The 27543-nt window shown below is 37.0% G+C and overlaps 1 protein-coding gene across 1 annotated transcript in view; it reads right to left on the bottom strand.

Moving 5' to 3' along the window:
* Nucleotides 1–27543, bottom strand: part of Lrrtm4 (leucine rich repeat transmembrane neuronal 4) — a 777896-nt gene that overhangs the window by 494945 nt on the left and 255408 nt on the right. The window lies entirely within an intron of this gene.

Raw genomic sequence — 27543 nt, 5'->3', positions numbered from 1 at the left:
ATATCTCTATGACAATAGATAAGAGACTGAGGTTGCTTGAGAATAATTGTGATAGAGCACCAAATGTCACTCAAAGAAATGTTTTCCTAGCTGATACTCCCCTGATGGTATATGTAGAGAACTGAGTGAAGCAACCTAAAATTCCAGACTTCAAAGCAAACCTAGAAAGAACAAAAAGGGACATTTTCTGCAATGCAAAAGAAGAGGGAAGATCTTCGTGATTGGGAGATGCAGATAAAACACCCTCAACCTCCTTGACTTGATTGCAGAGTTCTCATTAGAAAGTAGTGCCTGCTCTGATTAGTTATCCTTAACTAGTACTGGATTTTCCTCCATGACCATTCCCATGAGCATAATAATTCAGCATTCACTAGTATGTTTCATGACTTTGGTCCATAAAGATGAATAGCATGTCCTTGTAAACTGGTGCAAAGCAATGTGATGTCACTAGTGCAGATAGTTCAGTGTGGTTCTTATAGGTGATGATAACTGCAGTGGAAGTCCACCAGAGCTTGCTACATATCTGCATGATTTCAGACATTGGTGCAAGTTCAAGTAGACATTTTTTTCATTTCTTCCCTTTACTTCCGTTTACTTATTTTCTTCCCTTTAGCTCTTTATTTTTCTTCTTCCTTTTTTTCTTTTTCTTTCCTTTTTTTGGGGGGACATAACCTCATATAGTTCATTCCCCACATCCAGCTCACAACATAACTGAGGATGCCCTTGAATTTCTGATCATCCCTTCTCCATTTCCCAAGAAATGAAATTATAGGTATATGTCACTATCCATGGCTTTGTGTTACTGAGGCTAGAATCCAGGATTTCCTAAATTCCGGACAAACACTCTACCAAATTATCAATATCCCCAGAGGACAACTTGGAAGAGCTGGTTATTCCTTTCCACAATCTGGGCTCCATAAATTGAACTCAGGTCATCAGATTTGGCAGCAAGCACTTTTTCACACTGAGCTATATCTCTGGCTTTTATGTGGAATCACTCTTACATGAAGTATATTGCTTTATGTGTTTTTTACTCTTTCAGATATAGCATATATGAAAACTGACATGTATGTTCTTTCTATTTTCATTCCTATAATTAACTAAAATATCTAACATTCAGAATGAGTCTATTGTCACATTAAATTTCTAGGTTCAGTTCAAGTGCTACTGGTTACTGTTCTTATAGCCTTGCCCTTGCATTTTTACTATCTCAGTATTTTGACTGAAAGGATGTCCATACCACATAGCAGATCCTGTGAGTTAAGAACCGCAGTATGGGCACTCAGCAGACACATCAGCAGCTTGCATGCAAAGACCTATAAGTCAACACTATTATTTAATTTTTAGTAATTATTTGAACATCACAAGAAACTTTCCTTTAAGTAAAAATTGCTTCTAAATCAAGCTCTTTCTAATTGTCTTGTCAACAAGGAAAACATCAGCAAACTTGTCAAATGCCTGGCTGAACTCCCGCCCTTTCTGAAGTCTCTAATATCCTTTCATCTGTTAAGCTACTAACCCTATTAAAAGAAAACAATTGAATCAGTCTGACATGACTTAGTCTTGGCAAACCCTTATTGAAGCTGAGTGCTGTCTGCTTCTCCTTGGAATCACTTGTTAATAAGTTTGATTATAATTAGATCAAGTATTTCACCAGAAATCAATGTCAGTCTTATTTGGTTAATGCTGGACTAGTGTCTTCCTCTTGGTATGTTTTTCATTCCAGAGCCTGTGCTGAATGTTTTCTACAAGACAAGGCATCATAGATGTCTACACAAAGCTCACAGTCTGGATCATTTCACTCTTAGGTTTCTAAATAGTCCTATAAGTCAGGGGTCCTTGTGAGTCTAATGATATTTTCAGAGTTCAAAATTTATAGATTTAGCTCTTCACTGTAACTTCCTTTTGGACAGCATGATTTCCTTAGAGGCCACAATCAGATATTTACAGTATCTGCTGCTGCTGTGTGTTTCAGAATCCATAAGCACTCAATTGCCATTCATAGCATGGCACAGCTTTTGCCGATAACAAGTACATCCTTTCAGGTAGTTTACATCACCCTTATGGGACTCACAGTCCCAATGCAACGTACATTAAATGTGCTGTCTCTAAATAGCCACTGATGAACAAACTGCTGCTGTGTTTCATGTGGTAGTTTGTTTCTTAGACAGATAGTCAAAATACAATTAGAAATTGTAACGATGGGATGAGAAGTTTCACATATAAACTTCTTATGAATCTCAGCTTTTATGGTGAAAGAACTAATCAAATTTGTGCTTTAGGTAACAGAGTTGTCAATTTACCAAATTCTCCCAATGCTAAACTCTTAGTTGTTGTCTTCAGGAGTACAACAAAGGTGGCATGACCTACACTGAGTTAAAAGTTGTACAGACAGTCTGACAGAAGACCTAACTTAGGTAAAGGACAGAATACAACTAAACTCAGAGTGAACAATGCAGTAAGGGAGTATGACAGGGGACAACTTGATATGTTAGAACTTCATTTATGTCCTGCTACATAAATAATTAGAAATGTGACACAGAAAACAGATGCTAGTCACACTGTGAATTCTAAGAAACTTTACCTTATCTTTTGAGTGTTGCCTATAAAGATCACAATGATCCTGTTTGTCTTCTACATCTCTGAATACAATGTTAATATGAGAGGGCAGGATTGCTCAGTGGGTAAAGGCACTTGCTGCCAAACCTAAAGACCTGAGTTCAATCTCTGAATCCACATGGTGAAAGGAAAAAACTAATTTCTGCAAGTTGTCATATGCCCTCTGCAAGCACACACACCTAAGCCTGTGTGCCCATGCACACACAGACACACAAAAATTAATTAACTTTAAAAATAAAATTATTAGACATTTTAGATGTATTCTATTTTTTTTTGTAATTGTTTTCCTTTTTGTCAAATAAGTGAATCTTGAAATCTATTGGATATTGACAGACAACACACCTTAGTACTGTCTAAATATAGAACCCAGAGCTTGCTACACATTCTAGACAAGCACTCTAACAATTGATTTACTTCTCTAGGAAACAATGTCTCCGTGAGGCATGTTTCCCATGGGGAAAGAACATACTAATCATTTTACACTTATTAGTGTAATACTCACAATATACTATGTACTTTTGTGCCACAAAAGAATTATATTGTTACTATTAGTTAATATTAGTTGACAGTCCATATCATAGGTCTGAACTTGTCTGAAAGGATGGGAAAATAATTTTTCTTAACATATAAAATGTCTAATGTCCTTAAATATAGAATACAGTTTTTAAACCTGCAACTATATTTAAAATTCCAGTGGACAGTAACCTATTTACTCTTATTAAATGTAAATGAATTACAGAGAAAATAAGTACATTATAGTGGGAAGCACATTCTTAAATAACCCTGTTTCCAGGTCAGGATAAATTAAATTTTCTTATAATTCACAGTGTGACTAGCATCTGCTTTCTGTGTCATATTTCTAATTATTTATGTAGCAGGACATAAGTGAAATTCTGACATATGTCATCAAGTTGTCCCTTGGCATACTCTCTGTACTACATTGTTCGCTCTGAGTTTAGTTGTATTTTGCCCTTTTCCTAAAGTAGGTCTTCTATCTTACTGTCCATACACCTTTTCATTCAATAGCTTGAGACAGCCGTCCCTATGCTCTTCATGACACTTTAGAAACATTATCAAAACTTTACTAGAAGTTAATGATGGTGTTAAGAATGTGATTTACATCCTTTAACAGTTCTGTACTCCTTTCAACTTAACATGATGCTTGCTTGCATGATTTCACAGTAGTGAAGGAAAAGTTATGTTTTGAAATTAGATGAAGAAATCAAAAGAAATTGGATGTTTGTAATCTCCACAGCCCCTGAAGTCTGCTTATCTACTACTAAACAGGCAATTCACTCAGAAGCCAGGGAAGCCTTAATACCTTCATCAAAGCCCTCTTTACAATTACAGAGCTATTAAGAAAGTATGTAGCATCGAAGGTGAATCTTAAGTAGCTTAAACATTGCATTTAGATGATGAAGATAACAGCAATAATATTGCTGCTACTAGAAAGCCTTTATTCCTGCAGGCTTGGAATATTTAACTAAAGGTCAAAAGACATAAACCTCTGATAGTTACAAAACTGAGCTGAAACTAAAATTATACTAATGTGAGGAATTGCAAGCAAAATGAGAAATTTTATCAGAAAAAAAATACTAAATGAAATACTGGGGCTGGGAGATGGCTCAGCAATTACAAGCACTGACTTTGCAAAAAAAAAAAAAAAAAAAAAGGCCCAGAGTTTTGTTCCTAGCACCTGCTGAAAAGCCAGGAGTGGTCCTGGCATGTCTGAAAATGCCTGGAACTCCAGCATAGATGAGTGGATAGAGATGGTAATTTGTTGGGGCTTGCATGCTGATAGCTCAGAAATGTGACTTCTTTGTTCAGTGAGAGACTCTGCCTCAAAATAACAAGTGAAGAGTCAAAGAGGTGATACCTGACATCATCCTCTGGTTTCTGTTTATACCTGTGTGCATACACACACACACACACACACACATACACACACACACACACACACACACACACACTCACTACACACCTTGTGTATGTTAATCCATCCATAAACAGAAAATATCCTTTAAAGAGAAAAGTAGTTGTGAACAGTATAAAAGAACCCATAAGCATAACTGATGGCAACCTTTTAAAATTTTAACAATTATGCTCATCTCCACCTTTACAAATGTATGGTTTGATTGATAAATGTCTCCCATGGTCTTGGGCATTTTATTGCTCAATTCTCAGTTGGTAGTGTTTTAAGAGATGTGGACCTGCTGGAGGAAGTATATCACGGAAGGTGGGCTCTGAGATTTTAAAGACTCAATTCATTTGTAGTTCAGTTGTTCTACCTCTTGCTTGGGGTCCAAGATGTGAGCCCTCAGGGGCTTCTCCAATCACAATGCCTGTTGCCCCCATTCCAGTGTCATTGACTCTATCACTCTAGAACCATAAGCTCAACTAGCTCTTCTACAATTTGCCTTGGTCATGTTATTTTATCACAGCAGTAGAAAAGCAATTAATACAGCAGTATAGGAAAATTCACAGTGGTTAGTCAAAGTAATAACATGGGGGTTAAAATCATAGTTCAATCAGTAAAGTGTTTGCTACCCTAAGTGAGCATCTGAGTTTGAATCCTGTCTTACTCAGTGTTCTATTTCTGTGAAGAGACACCATGACCAAGGCAACTCTTCTAAAGGAAAACATTTAATGAGGGCTGCCTTACAGTTCAGAGGTTTACTACACAGTCGTTATGGTGGGAAGCATGGCAGCACACAGGCAGATATGGTGCTGGAGAAGTAGCTGAGAGATCTATACCTGGATTTGCAGGTTGCAGGAACAGAATGATTCTGGTTTTGAAATCAGCCTCTTGAAACCTCAAAGCCTACCCTCAATGACACACATCTACCAACAAGGCCATGCCTCTTAATTATTTTGAAATACTACCAACCACTCTTTGGTGTCAGGTAATCAAATTTATATGAACCTATGGGGGCATTCTCATTCAAACCACCATAGATCCCCAGGGTCTAAGGTAAAACTTAACATGGTTGCTCGTGTCTATAGCCCCAGTCCTGAGAAGATGGAGACAAAAGATTCTGAACTCCACCTTATTTTACACTGATTTTAAAGCTAAGTGCTATTTAAAATCAGAAATTATTAATTATCCTATCTTTATGTAACTATATCAAGTGTTAACTACATCATAAAACTAACCTTGTTGATGAAAATGTACCTTTACCTCAAATTTTGAATTTAAAGCTCCTTTCTTTTAGCACTCTAAAATGTAAATGATTACTTTTTTCATTTGGCAGGCTTTCACTTATTACAACCAAGCAACAAAAAATGCACATATAGAAATACTATATGTATTCATCTCTGGCAATGAAGGAAGTGTCATTGCAGAAACTTCATGGCAGAACTTCAGACAAACAGCATATGCAAAGAGGAGAACTGTTAAACTGGCACTTTGCAATGAGCCCCCAGTTAAATCTAGTCCAGGCTCTATGGAGATTGTCCTATGTAACAATGAGAAAAGTATAATACATTAGTGTGCTTTTATGATGGGGGATTCAAATTGAGGATTATGAGTTCCCTGAAGGGAAAGAGATGGAACCATAGCCTTCTTTAATAGCTGAGCTCTGCTTTGTAAGAACAGATGTTGTATGAACTCAGCACCTCCTGCCCTCAGAAGGAAAAGACATTCTTATTGAATTATGCTTTTCTTTCCTTCATCTGGTTTAGGAGATAAGATTGCTTTTTCTTACCCAATCTTGCCAGGACGTTTTGGCATTTTGAATAAACAAGGAGGCTAGACAAGATGGAGGATAAAATGGGGAAGGGTTATAGTCCCAAAGGAGGCCTCACCAGACCTTCTTTAAGATGAATAAATGTGTTTTGAAATGCACTAGCTCGAGAAGGGAAGCACATGTGGGGTTAACAGACTAAAGTGGAGAAGAGGGATGGAGTGAAGCCAGTGGGGGAAACCCTCACTTAGCACAGGGCTGTTTTCACACTGTGTTGATTTTGAGTGCAGAAAACCTAGCAGCTTATGGAGAAGGATTTCACAGTCATGGAATAAAACAATCAGGGAATGTGTTCTACCTCATGATAACTGTTGGAACCTAGTCACCAAGCACCTTGAACCATTAAATGGACACTGAACATTGCAATTGCAGGTGTGAGCAACATACACAAACTAAATTCTTGGAATGTAGTAAAGGATAGTGCATGCAGAGCTGAGCATTGGGCAAATCTTTTATCTGGATACTTGTTAAGGAAAACAGTGTTGCCTGCTAGAGCGATGTTAATCTTCTATTTAGAAGAAGACATAATAAGACTGATATGGAAGTAATTATTACCCAAAAGGGACTTTAAAATGAAAAATCCTGAACAGTGATAAGACATGCCAAATTAAAGGCCATAGGGTAATGGAGATGAACTGTTAAAGTGGAAATAATCAGGTAATTCTAACAATTAGGAAAATATTTTTTGAAGGCACAAAAAAGGACAAATAGAAGAGAAATTACAAGCAGAAAAAATAATTAAAAAACAAAAAGCAAATAATTCTCAAGAGATACAGGATACTAACTTTATTTGAGGTGAGTAAAATGATTAGATTAATGAGGGAGTTGGCCAGAGATTCTGTAAATAACAACAAGCATAAGGCTGATATTTCTGAAGGAAAGAGGAAAGATAAACTACAGGAATGATGAGGGGTTGCCATAAAGTTCCTTCCTACATGAAGATGTCCATAAACTGTGAGAGAGGAGAAATGCAATACTTTTAGGAGATAAATACTGAGTTCATTTCTGGAAACAAACCATTCCATAACTCTTTGCAATTGCTCTAAGATTTAAAATGATTTAATTAAAACAACAAAGTGATTGCCATCTCATTTTCATTTTAGAATATTTCTAAGCAATCTGAATTATTTTTCACATGTCCCATCATGGTGTATTTTTGTATCACAGTAGGGTAGGGAATTACTGCTGGTTATATCAGAGTTTCTGGGTTTTTAAGAATTATTACCTTATTTTGTTTATTGATTACTTAAGTTATTTATTTAGTGTGTGTGTATGAATGTGTGTGTGTACGTGTGTGTGTGTGTCTGTGTGTGTGTGTGTGTTTGTGTGTTGTGTGTGTGTTTAGGTGGCATATACGTGCTGTGACATTCATGTGGAGGTCAAAGGACAACTTTCAGGAGTTAAAAAATTCAATGTTGGGGCACAAGAAATGAATCAGCACATAGATACACCTGCCTTCAAATTTGATGATCCCAGTTTAATGCCTGGGACACATATACCATTAGGTGACAAGTGACTCCCACAAGTTGTCTTCTGATCCCCACACCCATAATAACATATATGCATGGTCACCCATATTTACATATAAAATAAATAATTGAAGATGCACTTCAAAGTTCATTGTTTTGTAACCATAATACATCAACATACCAATGGTACTAAACTATCAATAATTCATAAGAGCAGAGTAGGAGGAATTATATACAGAGGAATAAAATGTATGTGGATTAAAATTTCTCACACTAAAAAATAGTTGTTAAGTAACAATGCCTTGCTTACAAAGATTTTAGGAAAAGGGTGCTCTAGCTGAGGCTCACTGTGACTATCCTGATAGCTCCCTTCCTAAATTCCTTTGCAGCAGAGAGTATGCTGTGCCAAATTTCTCCGCTATAGTTTCTTGGAGAAAGTCAACTGTGTTATTAATGGAAGATCCTCCTGGATTGAAGATTTTTCAGGCTGACTGACGGGTTAAAACTTCACAATGTAGAACGTGCATGTATGGACCTGAATTAGCTTGAGCTACCTTTGGTCTCCCAGGTAACCATTCACTGTCCACCTCTGTGTCTGACCTAACATTCCATGCACAGGAAAACATTTGAACTGCTTCTAAGGAGACAACCAGCTTCAACTATCCCCAGCATCAGAAATGTTCTCAAATAACATGAGCCCCATAGCAGAGCTCTTTCTACTTTTTTTTATTTTGATGTATCAGTCTGATGTTTCTACAATGTATCTTTTAAAGTCTTGATTTATGACCTCTTTATGTTCTGTCACTATAAACATATATGTAACCACATCCATGTTGGAACATGGTATTTCAGGCAACCAGAATCCATTTTCTAGGGTCATAATCATGCTGTTTGCCTTAGAATAAACTCTTTCTACCTGCAAGGTGATAGCTGGGGTTTGCATTAGCACTGTGAACCATAAAATTCAAGCTGCAAGACCATCACCACTACTTTTAAGGAAGCCATTGATCAGTGAATTATCTAGTCATTAACAAGGTGGAAATTTTATTAATTATAGTGTGTGAAGGACTTGTTTGCTTAATATGCAAACATACAATACTCTCTCTCTCTTTCTCTCTTTCTCTCTCTCTCTCTCTCTCTCTCTCTCTCTCTCTCTCTCTCTCTGTGTGTGTGTGTGTGTGTGTGTGTGTGTGTGTGTGTGTGTGTGTGTTCTAAGCAGGTCAAAGTCAGTTGGCTTTTCAACCATGCTTTTAACCAAAACAATACTCCATGCTATTATAAGGAGTTTACAGTCTCTCTAACACAAGCTTTCATTTTTTATTCTTCTGACAATAGCATATTTTAATTTAGGCATAAGAACAAAGTGGGAGTTCCATTTTCCAAAGGAATGATCCTGAAAGATTCAGGATTTGAACTGGCTATCTTCTGTAACCAGGCAAGGCTTTCAGTGTTGGGACTGGGACACCAATTCAGCCATAAAACCTTTGACCTACAACCTGTGCTGTCTGGAAAATATGTGGGGCAACGGCGGCTCAAGATTTATGGGAGTGGCCAACCAAAGACTGGTCTAACATGAGGCCTAAGTCAAGAGAGGGAACCCATGCCCAGGTGGCCAGGAACTGGAAGCTGGATGGTCCAGAGACCCAGGGTAGAACCAAACAGGACTGGCAAAATAAAAAAGTCAATGAATTACTCCTAATGATATTCTCCTATACTCATAGATTGGTGCCCAGCCCAATCATCATCAGCTGAACGGAATAGATACACAGACACAGAGACCCACATGGAAACATTGGGTGGAGTTCAGGGAAACCCCACAGAAGAGGGGGATGAGGAAGGATTGTAGGAGCTAGAGGGTTTGAGGACACTGGGAGAACAGGGCCCACAGAGTGAACTAAGCAGTGCTCATAGGGGCTCACAAAGTCTTAGGCTGCAATCATGGAGCCTGCATGGGTCTGTGCTAGGTCCTCTGCACATGTTGTGGTTGTTTATTTGTGGGATTCCTAATGTGAGAGTTGGGTTATCTCTGACTCTTTTACCAGCTCTTGGGTTCCCATTCCTAGTACTCGTTACTTTGTCCAGCCTTTATATGAGGATTTGTACCTAGTCTTAATGCATCTTATTATGCTGTGTTTGGTTGATATCATCGAGAGGCCCGTTCTTTTCTGAAGGGACACCAAGGAACAGTGGATCTGGGGAAGACTGGAGGGAGGAGGGGCTGTGGTCAAGATGTATTGTAAGAGAAAAAAATAAAGGAGAAGGAAAAAGGAAAAAGGAAAAACAATATAGAAAAAAGTTCAGTCCTTACCTTTTCAAATCTGTATGTGTGGAAGCAGTTTAGGTGATCTTGTTGTTCATTAACTACAAGTTTGTGCTTGAAGTGTGGCATCCTTGCAGGTCTCCTGTGCTACATGAGTATCATAATCCCTGGAGTTACTCTCATATTCAGAGGGACATTAATATTAGCCACAGACTTCATGATGCATGACTTATGATAAAACCTGATTACTTTATCTCATACCAAAAGTAGTGTGTGCGGGATCAAGAAAGCATGCTTGTAGTTTTTGTTTATTTGCTCTTTTTCATTGTAGCATTAAAGTTGGGCGAGCATTGGCAGTTTGCAGTGTAGGATTATATACAAACATGTCTCCCTCTGAATCTATTGTACCAGGAGTGATTGAATTTTCTGTGTGATGATTATACAATTATATTTTGTATTAATTCAGTTATTTGTGTGTGTTTATGTGTGTGTACAAACGCATGTGCATGTCTCTCTGTATGTGAAGGCCAGAGATCTATTTTCAATATCTTCCTCATTCACTCTCCACCTTATATTTTCAAACAGAATCTCTCATGGAGATTGAAACTTGGCAGAACATGGCAATTTGGTAAGGCTGGCTAGCCTGGGAACCTGGGTATCCACCTGCCTCTACCTCCCCAGCACTGTGACTGTGATTCTGCACCGCCACACTCAGTTGTTTTCATAAAGCTTCTGGAAAGAGAACTCAGGTCTTCCGGCTAGTAAAGCAACATCTCCTCAGCCCCTTCATGTTTCAAAACTCCTTGGTCAATTCTGGTCAATATGAATTAATAAGACTTCATTGTCTATGTCTTTTTCTCAGTTTCTCATTTCTGAAAATAATATTTCTTCATTCTTTCTCTTGACCCCTGGCTCCCATGAAGCTTAGCTCCTAATTCCCCAAAGAAAATCATCAGTACTATCCAAGAGAAATTATCTTCTGATTGAGATATTCTGAAATGAGTTGAGACTTTATCAGTGACAGTTGTTTTTTTTTTTTTTTTAAAGATTTATTTATTTATTATGTACACAAAGAGGGAGCCAGATCTCGTTACAGATGGTTGTGAGCCACCATGTGGGTGCTGGGAATTGAACTCAGGACCTCTGGAAGACCAGCCAGTGCTCTTAACCGCTGAGCCATCTCTCCAGCCCCTGTTTTTTTTTTTAATAAGATTTATGAACAATCAACTATTTTGCAGACTAAAGCAAGGAGAAAACAAATAAAAACAAGTGAAAGCCTTGGTGTGAAATCTTAAACAATGTGGTTCTTTAGATTCTTTACAGGAGATTAAGAGGTCCAATCTACCAACAATGAGGGCAGTAGCTGCTTGGTGAGAACTTCACAGGGCATTGCTATGGTTGATGTTCATTGTCAGCTTGATAAGAAATCTCTAGGGAGTTTCTAGATTAGGTTAATTTAGTTAGGAAAGCCCATTCTGAATGTAAGTACAATCATTCCATGGGCTGGAGTCATGAAGTGAATAAAATCTGAGGAAGGTCAGTATAACTGTTCATTTCCTTCTACTTCCTGACTGGTGACATGTGACCGTCTGCCTCATACTGCTGCTACCTTGCCAACCATGATAGATTCCACCCTCAAACCTTGAGCCAAATCCAACCCTTTCTTCCTTTGGGTGCTTTGTGGAGAATTTTTGTCACAACGATGAGGACAATAACAAATGCATTCCCTGCATGCTGTTCATCTAGAGGTACCTAAGTAACTGATACCTAAATTCAGTGTCCTTTGCTCCTTCTCAAAGCCCAAGTTCTCAGAATAATTCAAGTTACTTCTGGCTTCATTTACTTGGAACTTCCCTCAGGCTCATGACACTGAGATAGTTACAGTTCTTACAGTTTGTGTTCCTCCTCTTGGCTTTGGTTGCCTGACATATTTAGGCCTCAAGAGCACACATGGGGTCATGGCAGGTCAGGTATCTCTCAATTTCACTGCAGAGAAACTTCATACAGAAGGATGGAACTGAGGCCTTAAGCCCCTTACTGCCTGTCAAAGTCCATTGCTAACACCATGTTCTAACCAACTGAACAAGACAGATACAGTGCCCTAGTCAACATTGAGCTCCCAGTGGGTGGGTGATAGTTTGAAGCTGCCACACATTTCTCAATACCAAGAAAATTAGGATTTTATCACACTGCTGAGAGATGGCAGTAAGTCATGGCTGTGCTAATAAAAGAAAACTCTATCGCTGCTTTGCATTAAGTGCTGGCGTTAACAAAATTGTCCCAGAATTCACCATGATTTGTACAAGGTGAAATTTTGTGAGAAAAGGCAAGAAAAGGAATTATTCAAGTAAACAATTTTGAATGAATCAGAAAATGGAAAGTCTTTTTGTTTGATTGATTGCTTTTGATTATGTTTTTTGAGACAGGGTCTCTCTGCACAGCCCCAGCTGTCCTGAAACTCGCTATGTAGATCAGGCTGGCCTGGAACTCACGGAGATCTGTTGGCCTCTGCTTCCTGAGTACCAGGATCAAAGGCATGTGGCAATGCTGCTGTCTTATACTTCTTGTATTGTGCCAGAAAATCTGGTTTCACTAGTGGGAGCTGCCTCAACTGTTCTACAGATGCTTAGGAAACAATGGAACCAGCACAAACAGTGTCATAACATGTTTGCTCATGCAGCACATCCCACTCTTCTATTACCTACACCTGTTGCACTCTCCCTGTTGTTATTTATTGAGTTATCTACTAGCCATTTAACACCATTGATTCCTATCACTTTTCCACTGTGGCCAAATATATGTACAAACTGTGGAGGAAAGTTTTCACTTCTAGGTCCTGTATATCTAGAGCTTAGCAAACCTTGGTCATATGATAACTGAATTTTGAACAATTGTGGATTTGAGCTGTGGTGTTTATCTGATGGAAAAATGAGCTTCTTGGATGAGAGATGAAAGCTACACTGGTCTGTGGGTGTAAAGATGTGTGTTTTGAATACAGTTACAAATGATTTTGGTTTAGGAAAGTGGTAGTAGTAGGCTTTTCTCTAGGGTATATGACTCACTAACCTCAGATAATTGGCTCAGTTTCCAGAATTACCCCTTATTGAACTGGGCTTAAGTCCAATTAGACAAGTGTTAGTTACCTCCAAGATAGATGCGCCAGTATTGAACCCTTGTGGATATCTAGTCATGCTGGCCACTGTTGTGGTTCACAAGTTTTATAGCTGGTTAGAACAACTGATTGCTTTTCTTTCTTGGCAGCTGACACAGAACCTCCAGACAGTATGAGAGGTAGTCCTCTGTGAGGAGACTTCCTGATCAGTTCTAGCTCAATTTCAACAAGTCCTGTTTCTGAATAATGTGGTGTCTTTAGCAATAGACTTAACTTCAAGTTCTGGCAGGCAACCAAGGACAACAGCAATGCCTTATATTGTTTTTAAATTTATTGGAGTTTGCTGGCCACCAGCTCAAAGAGAGACTGGGAGCTTTCCAATGCTTGATAATTGGGGATTTTTATTAGATAATCTAAGGCTCTTGGGGAAAATGTTATCACCTCAAATGCATAATTTCAATATTTAAACATATATTACTTTATGTAAAAATAAATAAGATTTCGCCATGTCTTTTTAAAAAACAAACAAAAATAAGAAAGAATGGAAGGAAGGAAGGAAGGAAGGAAGGAAGGAAGGAAGGAAGGAAGGAAGGAAGGAAAGAAGTATATGGAAAGTCAACCAAGATCTCAATATTAAGCTCCTTGTTTCTCAAATTCTTCTTGTATTTTTTGAGACAGGATTTCTCTGTGTAGTTTTGGAGCCTATCTGAGAACTAACTCTAGAGACCAGACTGGCCTCAAACTCACAGTGATCAATCTGCCTCTACCTCCATAGTGCTGGAATTAAAGGCATGCACAACACCACCCAGCCTTCTTCCATTTTTATTTTATTTTATTTCTTTATTGATGCGTGGTATTGACCTTGGGCCTTATGCATCTTAGGCAAGCACCCCACCAGTGTGCTATATCCTCAGCTTTTCTCCATGTATGCTTTGAACACTATAAACTTAAATGTGCAGCTCCATTCTAAGAAGCTATACACTAACAAATTCTTTGTTTACATACTGTGTTGCTTAGTTTTAACTGTCAACTTGACACAGTCTAGAATCCCCAGGCAAGAAAATAATCTTAATGAGGAATTATCTAGATCAGGTTAGCCTGTGTTCAAATATGTAGGGGAGTCTTGATGGTTGATTATTTTGGGAGAACCCAATCCATAGTGGTATGAATGGTTCCCTAGGCAGGGAATCCTAAAGAATATAAAAGAGAAAAGAAAGTACTGAGAGCAAGCAAGCAATGATTCATGCATGTTCTCTTTTCCTCTATGAGCTTGACTGTAGACATGATGTGACTAGCTGCTTGAATTCCTGCCACATTTTCCCCCTCAGTGATAGGTGTGCTAGAACTGTATGTTAAATATGCCATTCACCTCTCCAAGTTACTTTTTTGTTTTTTGTCGTGGTATTTTTATCAAGATGACAGAAATTAAAATAGTTATTAAAATTGCTTCTAATCATGTCAACGTAAATGTTGGTGGTGAAAACTAAGGACTCAAACAATATAACAACTATCAGACACAAATGAAATTTCTAGGTAATTCATAATTTCAGGTAAGATAAAATTTGTTTGGAGATATCAGTAAGTGAAAATGGTTTAGGAACAGAATATAATACACAGAACTTCATACATTGGCAATCCTATTTGCATGGTTTTCTAATGCAAAGTCTTAGCTAAATATATTGTCTTTTATTATTCTGTGTGTGTGTGTGTGTGTGTGTGTGTGTGTGTGTGTGTGTGTGTGTGTGTTTGGTGTGGGGGCATGCATGTGCATAAGTGTGTGCAGGAGTCTAGGGGAATCAGAAGAGGCAGTTGGATACCTTGGAGCTGGAGATACAGGCAGTTATGAAGTACCTGATGTGGGTGCTGGGAACCGAACTCAGGTCTTCTGGCAAAACATAAAGCACTCTTAATCAGTGAGCCATCTTTCAAGGCACAGATCTTTTTGTTGAGTGATAAAATCCCCACACTGATTATTTCTCTACAACCTCTGCCCTATTTGGAAACTGGATCTAAATTTTAAAATTCAGGAGGAAAGCACTGACATTAATAAATAATAAATTGAACCATTTCCATAAACAGTAAATCATAGATAAAATGGTGTCTTTGGTGAATAAACAGTGAAACAAAAGAAAGTTTAATTTGGTAGAGATCTCTCTATACTGCCCAGGCTGGCCCTTAAAAACCCCTGCTCAAATGATGTTCCTAGTTTAGTGTCCTTGCAGCTGTCAATGTATGAGAACATTCAACCACCTGTAGAATGAAAATATGCTTACTAACATGAATGTTTTCTGGGTGTCCTTATCTGATCAGCATCCAGAAAATGCTGTTACTGTATTTTAATATCAAATATTGTATATGCATATTTGGGAAAAAACAGAAAATATAAGACAAGAAAAATCTGAGTGGAACAATATCCTGTTGATCTGCACATGCTGTTCACAGTTATTACAGCCTCTTATTACTGACTCCTCCATCATCTGTGTGAGGATGAGGCCATGTGATCTATGGATGACGGCAGAAGTGTGTAACAGCAGAGAGAAAATACTGCAGCTTTAGTGGGTTCCTTCCCTGTCTTGGTGACACCTTACATCTCATGATGATTCATCATGTTACAATATGACAGAATTTTAGGTATGTTTGCCAAGGTCCCTGAGTGACTAAAAGGAAACAAGTCTTTTCTGTAGACAGTTTTGAATTTGTGTATAAGTAAGAAGTGATAAACATTTGTTGTTTGATAAACATTTGTTGTTTCAAGTAATATATATATATATATATACATATATATGTGAACATATGTATATATACATATATATAGAATATATATAGTTACTTACAAAGATTACATGGCTAGTATAAAACATCACTTAGAAAAAAAGAAGAAATATATGTACGTGTATGTGTGTGTATAAATGGATATTATGTGTATCTATATGTGTAAGTATATGTGTGAGCTCACAAAACAGTAATTGCTTATCTCTGTATGCCAGGCAATTCTATGTTATTTTAATTCTCTGTGTTTGGTGCTCAAATTTTAGGAGGAGTGCTTGCTTGTCTGCTGACCTGCAGTATATGTTGAATAACAGAATTGATTTTCAATTGGTATATAGTAAATGATCCTAGAAAGAATAATACAAAGCAAAATATGGTGCTTGAATATTGATCCTTCACTTATGTTGAGAGCCATAATAAAACCCAACTCATCTGCTGTAGATATCTTTGCTTTTTTACATAATAAAATGTAGAAATTCCCTACTTTTCAGGGATAGCAATAAAAGTTACATGCATTTGGTTTAAACATGCTGATATAAATTAAATATGCTAATTTAGCATTTAGAAGAGTGAGGGAAATAAGCATCATCAGAATGAAATAAAGGGATGATAAATCCGAAGTTCTGTGCCTGGCAAGGTATTAGAGCAGCAAACGCAGAACTGAGGCTCAGAGCCTGTCTTCCGTATGTCTTCCCACCTAACAACGTGAAATTTATCTCTTGAGTGGGCAGGAGAGTGCACATTAATGGACGCCACTGAGACACTTTTCCTGCCCTGCTTGTAACTAGACTCAAGTGTGCCCCAAATTGCTCCCTTGTGCTTGGATTTATTTTCTTCTCAGAGGCTCTGGATATTGTATTTCACTACAAAGAGCTAAAAAACATTGCAATCATTATTTATAAATCTTTTAGAAAAGTGCATTTTCTTAGCAGGCACTATGGCAACGGGGAGCTCAAAATGCCCCAGGAGCAGAACTGATTGTTACTGCACAGGGAAACACACCCAGGATGAGCACTCCGTCACCGCCTATCAGGGTCATAGACCCTGGATGTACACCATGAAAATGCCTATTTCAAAACTGGAAAATTTTAAGTGAATAGTCAGTCCAAGGGGTTAGCTAACTTGTTTAATTCATGTGTGGTATCTGAGCGTAATTTAAATAATATAATAGCAAATCACCTTAACTGTGTTGTATCAAAGTAGCATTTAAGTATTGTATCACAAAATACATTTATACAATCATCATGGAAAATTCATAAACATGGAATGATGGCAGGTGAATTAAAGCCCTGACATTTCAAAGGTGCAGCCAGTTTTTTTCTAATTTTGGAGAGTGCTCATGTTTGTAGTGTTTATATTACTACCATTTATGATAAATTTGCTAATCTTTCTGGAAACAAAATTCAGTCACTCCTCTTAAATGATTAAAGCAAGCACAATAACTATTATATATTATTGCAAAACTGCATCTTCTCTTTATGTTTTGCTATTATTTGTTTGTTTAAAGGCAAAGTCTCACTATGCAGTGAGATGGATGGCTTAGACCTTACTATGTAGACAAGGCTGGCTTTGGACTCAGGGAGATCCACCTCCTTCTGACTCTCAAGTGCTGTGACTAATGGTATGAAACACCAACACAATTTCTTTAGTTTACTTGTTACTTTAAAGCATACCTATAAAACTCTTTTGTATTATATTAAGTACAGAGCTTTTTTATTTTAGCAGTTGATTTTCTCTTTATTAAAAACTCACTATCTCCCACCCATGCTTATGCAAGAAACACTAATCAGATGCAGGGACAGGAAGGTTTAGGCTGAAGAAGCAACAGGGAAGAAGAGAGGGCAATGTAGGTGAAATCGTAGACATTTACTCAATATGTGTGCTTGTATGTTCTTACCATTTAGTCATTACAAAAGTCATCTGTATTATGTGGCATCATGTGCCTTCCTTTCTTTCAAGTTGAAATTTGCAGTGCCAGTAATTTAGAAAAAGGTGTAAAGCATAATTATAACATTCATTTTTTATACCCAAAGTTTTGTGCTGCTTTCAACCTTGCACAAAGAAACTTCTTTGAGCAATGCGTGGTTGTTGATGTAGAGACACTTATAACCGGCGAGTGGTAAGACAAGTGACAATGAGTGCATGGGTCAGCCAGCTGTATTGCAAGCCCCAACCAAGATTCATGGAACGTTATAACAGAGGGGATATAAAGAGTATAAAAGTTGAAACTGTAGAGAGCTGTGGAGAGTTGCTTTCTGGCATGAAAGGGCCTATGCAGGTTTGGATGCCTGTAAAAGATCAGACCTACATCCAAGTAGCCAGAGGTTCCACATGGATGGGGAAAGCATTCCAAAGCCTTACTCTTAGCTGAGGAGCTATTAGCAGTTGATGGTTGCTAAGGTAGGGTGAGTTACTGTTCTTTAGAAGTGTGGCAACTGGTAGGTTGACCATGCTGTAGTGGATAGCACCACACCCATGCAAATATGAGCTGCACTAATTGAATTCAGTATGTTATTAATATTTTTTAAATATGTGAAGTACATATTGGGATGTCTTGGGGAACCTAAGTGGAGCTGTGGGAAAATAGTGTGAGAGATGAACAAGTTTAAAATTGTATACATGTATGAAATTTTGAAAGAATAATTACAATTATGTAAAAATAGTAGTTTAGGAAGGAGAAAATCTCTTTATGTCTACAGGGATGTATTTTCTCATTATTTATTTTACAAACCAGCTCACCAAGACACAAAACCTCTCCTTTAAAGCTGACTGTATTGTTCAGTTCACCTGAGGTTAAAAACACAAATATAAGCCAGTAGTAGAAAAATTCCCTTCACAAATTTCACTATACTATGAAACAGGTACTCTATAAAATATTAAGGATTGCTCTTCTGTTCAGTGATACATGATTAAGCAACCATATAAGAAAATGAACAATATTTGTGCTTCTAAATTTTATCACTTCAAATGTTAATACTACTTAATTTTATTTTTGTTTTGAAAAACATAATATCATGATGAATAGAATAAATTGTCACAAACAATTTAAGTATGCATGTCTACCTTAAAACACTATCAGAAAAAATAGTTTACAAATAATGCCACCATCTGAAGCTCTACACAAGGGCATTGTGGGTCTTGGAAAGATTTTTGTATGCCATTCACTGAGACTGAATTCAGCTGTAATTACTATTAACAAATTGTAATGTTTCCTAAATTACCAGAGCCATCGTTTTTATTAACACAACTTGATACAAAATAAGAAAGAGATTGCTAAAGCTGTCACATTAATGTCCCTCTGAGACACTGAATATAATAGCAATCACTTTTGCTCTGTCCCACGACACATCATAGGAATGCAGGAGACAGCTGGCAACTTATTCCTGTAATTATATTTCTCCCCGTGTTTCAATTTTTTGCAAGAATTTTTGCTAATAGAACTATAGACAGATCCTATCCTATTCCCTTCATATTAAACTTGATCATTATTGGGTCAGGGAGAATTTTCAAATACCAGATAGATATTCCATATTTTGTGTCTGTGACCTCGGCTTGTGACTTAATAGTGGCAGAGAACAGCCAAGTCACTGCAAGAAATAAAAGTTAAGATATTGCCTAGCAACTCCTCAAAATATGAGTGTCATGGAAGACTCACCAGGAATGAGAAAAAGCAAAAAAGAAAATCATTTAAGAACTATTTTAGACATAGGTTCTGAGATTCTATGTCATCTAGGTAGAGAGAAAGAGCTGAGCAGGAATGAGCTAATTTTCCATGCATCAGAGAAGCCAGAAAGGAATAGATAGAAATGAAGACATACTTTTCTAGTTATCAGTGCAAATTCATAGTGAGGCAGTAAAATTTCCATCAAAGATATTTCAAAACTGCATTCTAAATTTAAAGTAATAAAAAGTATTCCAAAGACACAGAGAAAGGATTGAGTCACGATGTCCTTCTGTCTTCACTCACCTCAGTCTTGTGTCTGGCTCTTTCTTTAAAAATTTAAATAAATATCCATTAGGTAATGCTTGTGTCATCAAAAGTTTTAAACAGTTTTGCCATATTTTTTTTTGTTTTAATCACTGAAGTTTATAATTAGTACATGGATATTTTTGCAAATGGTTTTCAAACATTAGTATTGCCATTCCAGAATCTCTCTGATGCAGTTGTTAGAAAAAAATACTATAGGTTTAAAATCAAAATCCTCTGGCCAGTGTTGTTGGGAGGATTAATTAAGAAATAAGAGTGTACACAGTCTCTAGATTCTGGGTGTGGAAAGGGGTTGTTAACAAATACTGGATCACACTCACTCTGATTGATATCTAATACCTCACAAGGTCCTTCGAGCACAAGTGTGTTTACGTTGCCACTTGAAGTTGGAGATACTCAACATGCTAATACCTTCTTTTTAAATTTTTTGACTGATATCAGAATTTTTGTTAAGTGGTCTTTGATTCTTAGAGAGATTCTTTTAAAGCTAACTGAAAAAGATACATATATGTGTGTGTATGTGTGTGTGTGTGTGTGTGTGTGTGTGTGTGTGTTCAATAACAATTAACGATAAAAGAGGTCATGAAAAAGAGTTTCTCACTAAATGTAGAGCTGGATATTTTTCAGCTCAGGCTGACTGTCTATCTGCACCCACTGACCTCTTCTCTCTGATCCCTGATAAGCCAGAGTTGTGTGGGCATTTCAATGTTCAGGTTTACATGGGTGCTAGGAATGAGAGCTCAGGCAAGCATGCTTACAGATCAAGTGATCTTACCATTGATCCATGTCCCCATCCTCTAAGTATTCTTAAGAACATATATAAAAGATAGTCAGAAGTTTATTTTAAATTTTCAAAATGTTTAAATATTAACATTAATTATTATTAACGTTAACATTAATGATTAACACTAATCATCTTTCTAATTCCACACATTTGAGGAGTAAAGTTTTAATCCAGGCAGTAGCTTGCATAATTGGTTATATGACAAAATATTTTGTAATAAACTCTTTTCTCCCATGTTGCACTTCATTTATTAAAACAGGGTCTTAAAATTATTCAAAAGTTGATATATCTTACGCCAAATGTTTTAAGCACCAGCAATTCCAAGCACTTAGTATTCAACATGCATAGCCCTAAATGTCAGTGTATGTTTTCAAATTTTCATTGCATACCCACGTGCTTCTGGTGAACTGTAAAAATTATTGCTCTGCTATGATACTAATAGTTAATAAACTTTTTGATGAGTTACTTCACAGAAAGTTATAAGTGTTGTATTTTCTTAAAAATGTATTAAGTGGTAGCATAATCAGAATAACCTATTTTATGTTTTAATGATATAACCAGAGTCATCTACTTTATATTTCACATTAAAATAATAAGACTGCACTTCTTACAGCTGAAAAATTATACTAATAAAGTCATTAAAATAACTCTTATATACATCCCAAAAGCATAAATAAACCAGAATAATTCATTATAATTTGGAGTACAAGTTGAATCACATATCTCTATTTTGCTTACATGTAAAAAATTGTGTGTGTGTGTGTGTGTGTGTGTGTGTGTGTGTGTTCATGTGTGTGTGTACACATGCATTAGGATGTGCTCCTGCATGCGCAAGTGCCCTCAGAGGCCAGAAGAGGGTGTCAGATACCGTGATGTTCGAGTTAGAGATGCTTGTGTCCCACCCAACATGTATGCTGGGAATTGAACTCTGATCCTCTAAAACACAGCAAGTGCTCTTACCCACTCATCCATCTCTCCTGTTGGTATTTAACTATACTTGTGTGACCACACATATATTTTCTACATCCCTGCATACTATGAATGTATTGCACAGATGCACCCTCATTTTTATATATTTTAGATATGTGAGTATTCAGAGAATTCAGTTCAACTTTCCAGTATTTTCATCAGTTGTATATTTGTCTGATAATATACCTAAGCAAAGTTAATTGAAGAGAAATTTCAGATACAAACTTTTTTTTTTTTAGAAAATTACTCTCCACTGCTTTTGAGTATATAAAGAAGAGGAATGAAACTCTATACCCTTTTCTCATGCAGCACTGGCAGGTCCTGTTGTATCTGGAGCACAGGATGACAGGTTGTGGGGTCCATGGCTCATATCAGGGTGAGACTGTACCCCTCCACACCAATCTTCTGCAACTCACTATGGTTTGTGGATGTTGCAAATTTTTCTCATATTACAAGACCCTTAAACTTGATAGTTATTAAGTCACACCTGAGACATAGGGAACTGACATCCCTCAAATATTTTGCAAATGTGACTTCAGTATTATTCAAATGATCACGTGATACTTCCTTAAAGTCCCATCCTTTCCTCCCCAAAGCATTAACCTGAGACCAATTGGTGGTAAATTAAATGGTATGCTGTGTGATGGCAATACTCAGAATATGAGAAAACAATAACAACAAAACACCCTCCATTTGGAGGGTGAAGGGCAATTCTATTGATTTAAAAAATATCTTTACTTTGTTCAATTAAGTTGGCAATTGTTGAAAGAGAGAGAGGAGAGTAAACTGTCAGATAATGAACTGATACTGATGGGATGAGATTGCAAATGCTCTTAGTCATTTAAAGGTAAAATCAAGCAGCTTTGGTGATTTTTCTTAAAAATTGTAGCTATATTTTTCTCTCCTATTTCTTGTGGTCTACTATGAGTATTAAAATATGATCAAATAAAAAAATGAACAGATTGGAGATCAAAGTAAAATTTTCTCTAAACTAGGAATTATTCCTCACTTTTACTTCTTATATTTCTCCATCTACTATCCAAGATTTACGAGGCTCACACATCCATTAACAAATAACACAACTTTATGCTATGTATAACTTTAGTTTAGAATTTTTATTAATGTTCTTTTTATATATGTGCTTATATGAGTGTGTGTGCCAAACATGTATAAGTGCCCATATATGCCAGGGGAAGTTGGTCTATCATTGGATCACCTGAGCTGGAGTTAGAAACAATTGTGAATTACACAATTTGAATCCTGAGAATCTAATTCAAGTTCTTTGCAATTATAGTAAGTGCCCTTAACCACATTCGTCATTTTTTATCTGCTTATTTAAATTAGTAATTCAATCTTACATATTATTGTGGTTTGAATGAAAACTGTCTTTTTTAGGCTTATGTATTTAAACACACCTTCTATAGTTGATGTCACTATTTTGGTAAGTTTGGAACATTTGGAGGTAGAGCCTTGCTGGTAACTGGGGATGGGTTTGAGAGCTTGTGGCTTTACCTTACTTCCTGCGCATGGATAAAACTGGTTAATCAATGAGCACAGGACCCGGTCCCACTGCCTGGATGCATTGCATGAGTTGGCTGTTTGAAACCTGGGGCCTATGCAGGGTTGCTTGGCTGGGCCTGGGAGGAGGGGACTGGACCTGCCTGGACTGAGTCTACCAGGTTGATCTCAGTCCACAGGGGAGGCTTTGCCCTGGAGGAGGTGGGAATCGGGGGTGGGCTGGGGGGAAGGTGAGGGGGCGGGAGGGGGGAGAACAAGGGAATCCATGGCTGATATGTAGAACTGAATTGTATTGCAAAATAAAAAATAAATAAAAAAATAAAAAGAAACAAAATTTTAGTTTGGAAAAAAAAAAAAAAACTGGTTAATCAGCATCCTGTTCCTTCCACCATGCTATGTCTTCTGTTCTATGATGGACTCTTTCTCTTTTATTACAGCTGAAAACAAACCCTTTCTGCCTTAAGCTGTTTGGGCCACGATATTTTATTGTAGCAATTTCCAAGATACGGTAATTCAATGGTACAAAGCTTGAGATAGTAACCAAACAACAACTGGTTAGTCTTAAGGCCACTTTGTGAGATGAAACCCATACCCAACAGGGCTTGGTTGACCATGAACCTGAGACTGGATAACCCAGGGACCTAGGGTAAAACCAAATAATATTGGTCTAAAAAACAACACAAACAACCTTCTGAAAAAAAAATGTGTGATAAAATGACTTCTAATAATATTCTACTATACTCATAGATCAGAACCTTCTTCAGCTATCATCCTGAAGTAGATAAGAACAAATATAGAGACCCACAGCCACACAATATGCAGAGAGTGAGAAATCTTCAAAGACTCCATTTTAAATTGGACATTTTCATCAAATCCCTCCCCTCAGAGCTCAGGGAACCCTAGTGAAGTAGCGGCAGAAAGAGTGTAAGAGCCAGAGGGGATGGAGGACACCAAGAAAACAAGACCTTCTAAGTCATCATGAGCAAAGCTCATAGAAACTCAAAGAGACTGATTCAGCACACACAGGCCCTGCATGGTTTGCATCAGGTTCTCTGCAATTACATTATGTCTTCCATTGAGAGCTTTTATGTGATTGGTGAGTGTGTGAACAAGTGTGTCTCTGATTCTTGTGCCTTCCCCTGGGCTCTTTTCCTTCTGATAAAGTGTCTTGTCCAACTTTGAGGTAATTGTTCTTGTTTTATTTTATTATATATTATTTTGTTATATTTTAAAAAATATATGAATCCATGCATATATAAATTAAAACCTAGACACCAGCTTAACCTCTAAACTATCATTTATACCTGCTGTGAGAGAGAGAAAATCAGTTTTTTTCAATAGAGTGACACTGGGTATATCAACCACTCCAGAACAAGCTTCATGATCAGGAGTAGCTGATATATATATATATATATATATATATATATATATATGACTACACAGATTTTTTTATACTGTTTTTATTTGGTTAGAATTTGGTAAGTTGTTTTATTTTTTTTGGTGGGGGGTGTTACCATATCATGTTTTTGTTTGTTTTTTTGAGAATGAACTTGAAGTTGGGTGAGTAGCAAATGGGAGAGGATCTGGAAAAGAATATGATCAAAATATATCTAAATTTAAAAATTATTCTAAATAATAAAAATATATAAAAAGTAAAATTAAGACACATGTGAACACAAATATCACTTCTATCATACACATTTGTTTTTGCTTGGACTTTTATTTGCTACTCTGTTAAAAGGCATGTGAGAGAGTAAAAAATACTTGTGAAATGTAGTGATTTGCTTGTTAATCATAAAAAAATCAAACTCATTTTTAAAAATGTAATGCTAGTAAGTGATCCATGGAAATGGAAAAACAGGGATTTCTTTAATTTTTATATTTATTTTATTTGTGTACCACATGTGTGCCTGTTGCCTATGGAGGTCCAAGGACAGATTTAGATGCCCTAGATCTGGAGTTACAAACAACAATGTGCCACCCTGCAGATGCTGGGACCCAGACCAGGCTTCTCTGCCGGAGCAGCAAGCTCCTCTAACTGCTGAGCCATTTCTCTAGGCCCTGGCTTTTAAATTTTCTTTTTTTACTCTTAATCCTCCTTGGGAAAACACTGCTGTTACTTTAGTTTTAATATGATGATTATAGGTATAGTTAGAAATAAGACATGAGTACCTTGAGTATTTATTTCAAGATGCAAAAAAAAAAAAAAAAAAAAAAATCAAGTGACCAACTCTTAGAGTCTGAGGGCTTAGTTTTCATTGTCCTTCATTGTATGAGTTTTATAGTATTTATTCCTCACCTTTATGATTTTAAATAACATACCTAAGTCCTTGTTCTGTCCTCTTAGATGAAGTCTCCTGATCCACATTATGTAAATGAAGACAAAAATCCTATTAAATTTCTCCCTCTCTCTCCACTCCCTGAGTTCTATTACCACTGAAAGACATTGGCATCAATATTCCTTCTTATAAGACAAAATGTCATTGTAAGCCAAATTTTGCCTCTCGGTGTGTAAAATTTCTATCATGGTGTGTTTCATTTTGGCATGGGACAGTTCAGTTCAGCAAACTGCAGAGCTCTTGAAATATCATACTTCAACTCTAAACAAGCAAAATTAAAAAACAAATTAACAGGACAACTGCAAAAGAAATCTTAACCATAATCTCAAATAATTCTCATCACTTTTTCAAATTCTGTGTCTCCCGGAGTGGGTAATGCAAGTTGTCAAACAAGTATGTGAACACTAGGTTTGCCAATGTATCTGTCAGGAAACCAAATGGTGTGCTCACAAGGGTAGAAGGCAGAAATTAAGTAGTTTTAACAATCTTTGCCCAGTGTTTCCAAATGGAGCAGAGAAAGCTTGGCACAGTCCAAATAAACCGCATTAGAATGTAAACAATGACCCAGTAAAACCAAATGGACAGGTCATCCAGAAAGAGTGGGCTGACAAATGTCTATCTCTGCTTTTCCATCCTTAAGATTGAAGGTTTAGGAAATGTGAAACCTTAAAATAAAAATTATACCCACCATCTAACCTGTCTAAAACATCCATCCAGGGCTGGGAAGAGGCCTTAGTGGTTAAGGGTCTTACTAAGCAATGAGGACTGGGTTCAGACCGCAAAGAACCACTTAAGTACCAGGTAGGCAAAACAACCTGTTTATAATTCCAGTCCTGGAAGATTGAAACAGAGAATCCCCAGAGCAAGCAGGTTAGCAAGACCTGACTTATCAATGAGCTCTAGATTTGATTGAGAGACCCTGCCTCAATGAATAATGTGGAAGGGTGACATAGAATGATCCCTGTCTACAACCTGGGACTTCTATATGCTCATACACCTGCAAAAACATCTGTTCTTTGCAAAAACATACATACAGAGGAATTACACACACACACACACACACACACACACACACACACACACACACACAAACACACACACCACGTAGAGATAGATGGGTGGCTGTCATTCAAACATTAAAAAAAGAAAGGAAGTATAATGTTTGCAAAATGTTATGCAGATACACATTTTGGCTATATGTATATGCAGACAAACATCTAGCTGTAAACAAACTTGCCCATCAATAGATGTGTTACCATTAGTGTCTACTGAAATGATGTCCACTTAGACAAGTAGTAGATCTAGCTGAAGCTCGTGTAAGCCTGGATCAGGAAGATGAAGGCCTGCTAGTCTAGGCAGTCTGCAAATCTTTGTAGTTAAGGTGCTAGCTTCAAAGATAAGTAGCCCCTGCATTGAGCACAAAACTTAGTGGAATACTTGACAAGCAGTTTTTAACGTATCAAACCCTGGAAACATAAAGGATGTCTTATGGGAACAAAAGGTTTAAATGAGCCATTCCCATTCGATAGCATGGAAGTCTATACAGCTATGAAAATAAGAATAAGGGTGAAGACAGATACCCTGCAACCCACAAGTGAGTTCTGAGTTCTAGTAGTGTGATTCCAGTTCTTACAAGTCTCATTGGAGTTTAGTCACACCCACTTATTTAGACATAGAGCATGGCTGCTTTTCTGACACATTAAAGAAGTTGCATCCTTGTGACAGATAACATCTGGAAAACAAAATCTGAAATATCTGCTCTGTATTCTTTTCAAAAACTTCTTACACATACTTTAAACAAGTACATTTAAGACACATTTTACTAGCTAGTACTCTGTAGAAAAAGAATGGTAGCAAATTCGATATATTGGTTATAATTTGCAATTAATTTTTTAGGAAGGTATGTATGAGTATATACGATGGGTAATACACTACAATGTTAACATGGACCATTTCATCATTGGCAGATTCAT

Source organism: Peromyscus eremicus, chromosome 3 (genome assembly GCF_949786415.1).
Source record: "Peromyscus eremicus chromosome 3, PerEre_H2_v1, whole genome shotgun sequence".
Classification (NCBI taxonomy): domain Eukaryota; kingdom Metazoa; phylum Chordata; class Mammalia; order Rodentia; family Cricetidae; genus Peromyscus; species Peromyscus eremicus.
Note: the sequence above shows the minus strand (reverse complement) of the source record. Positions and strands in the feature narration are given on the sequence as shown.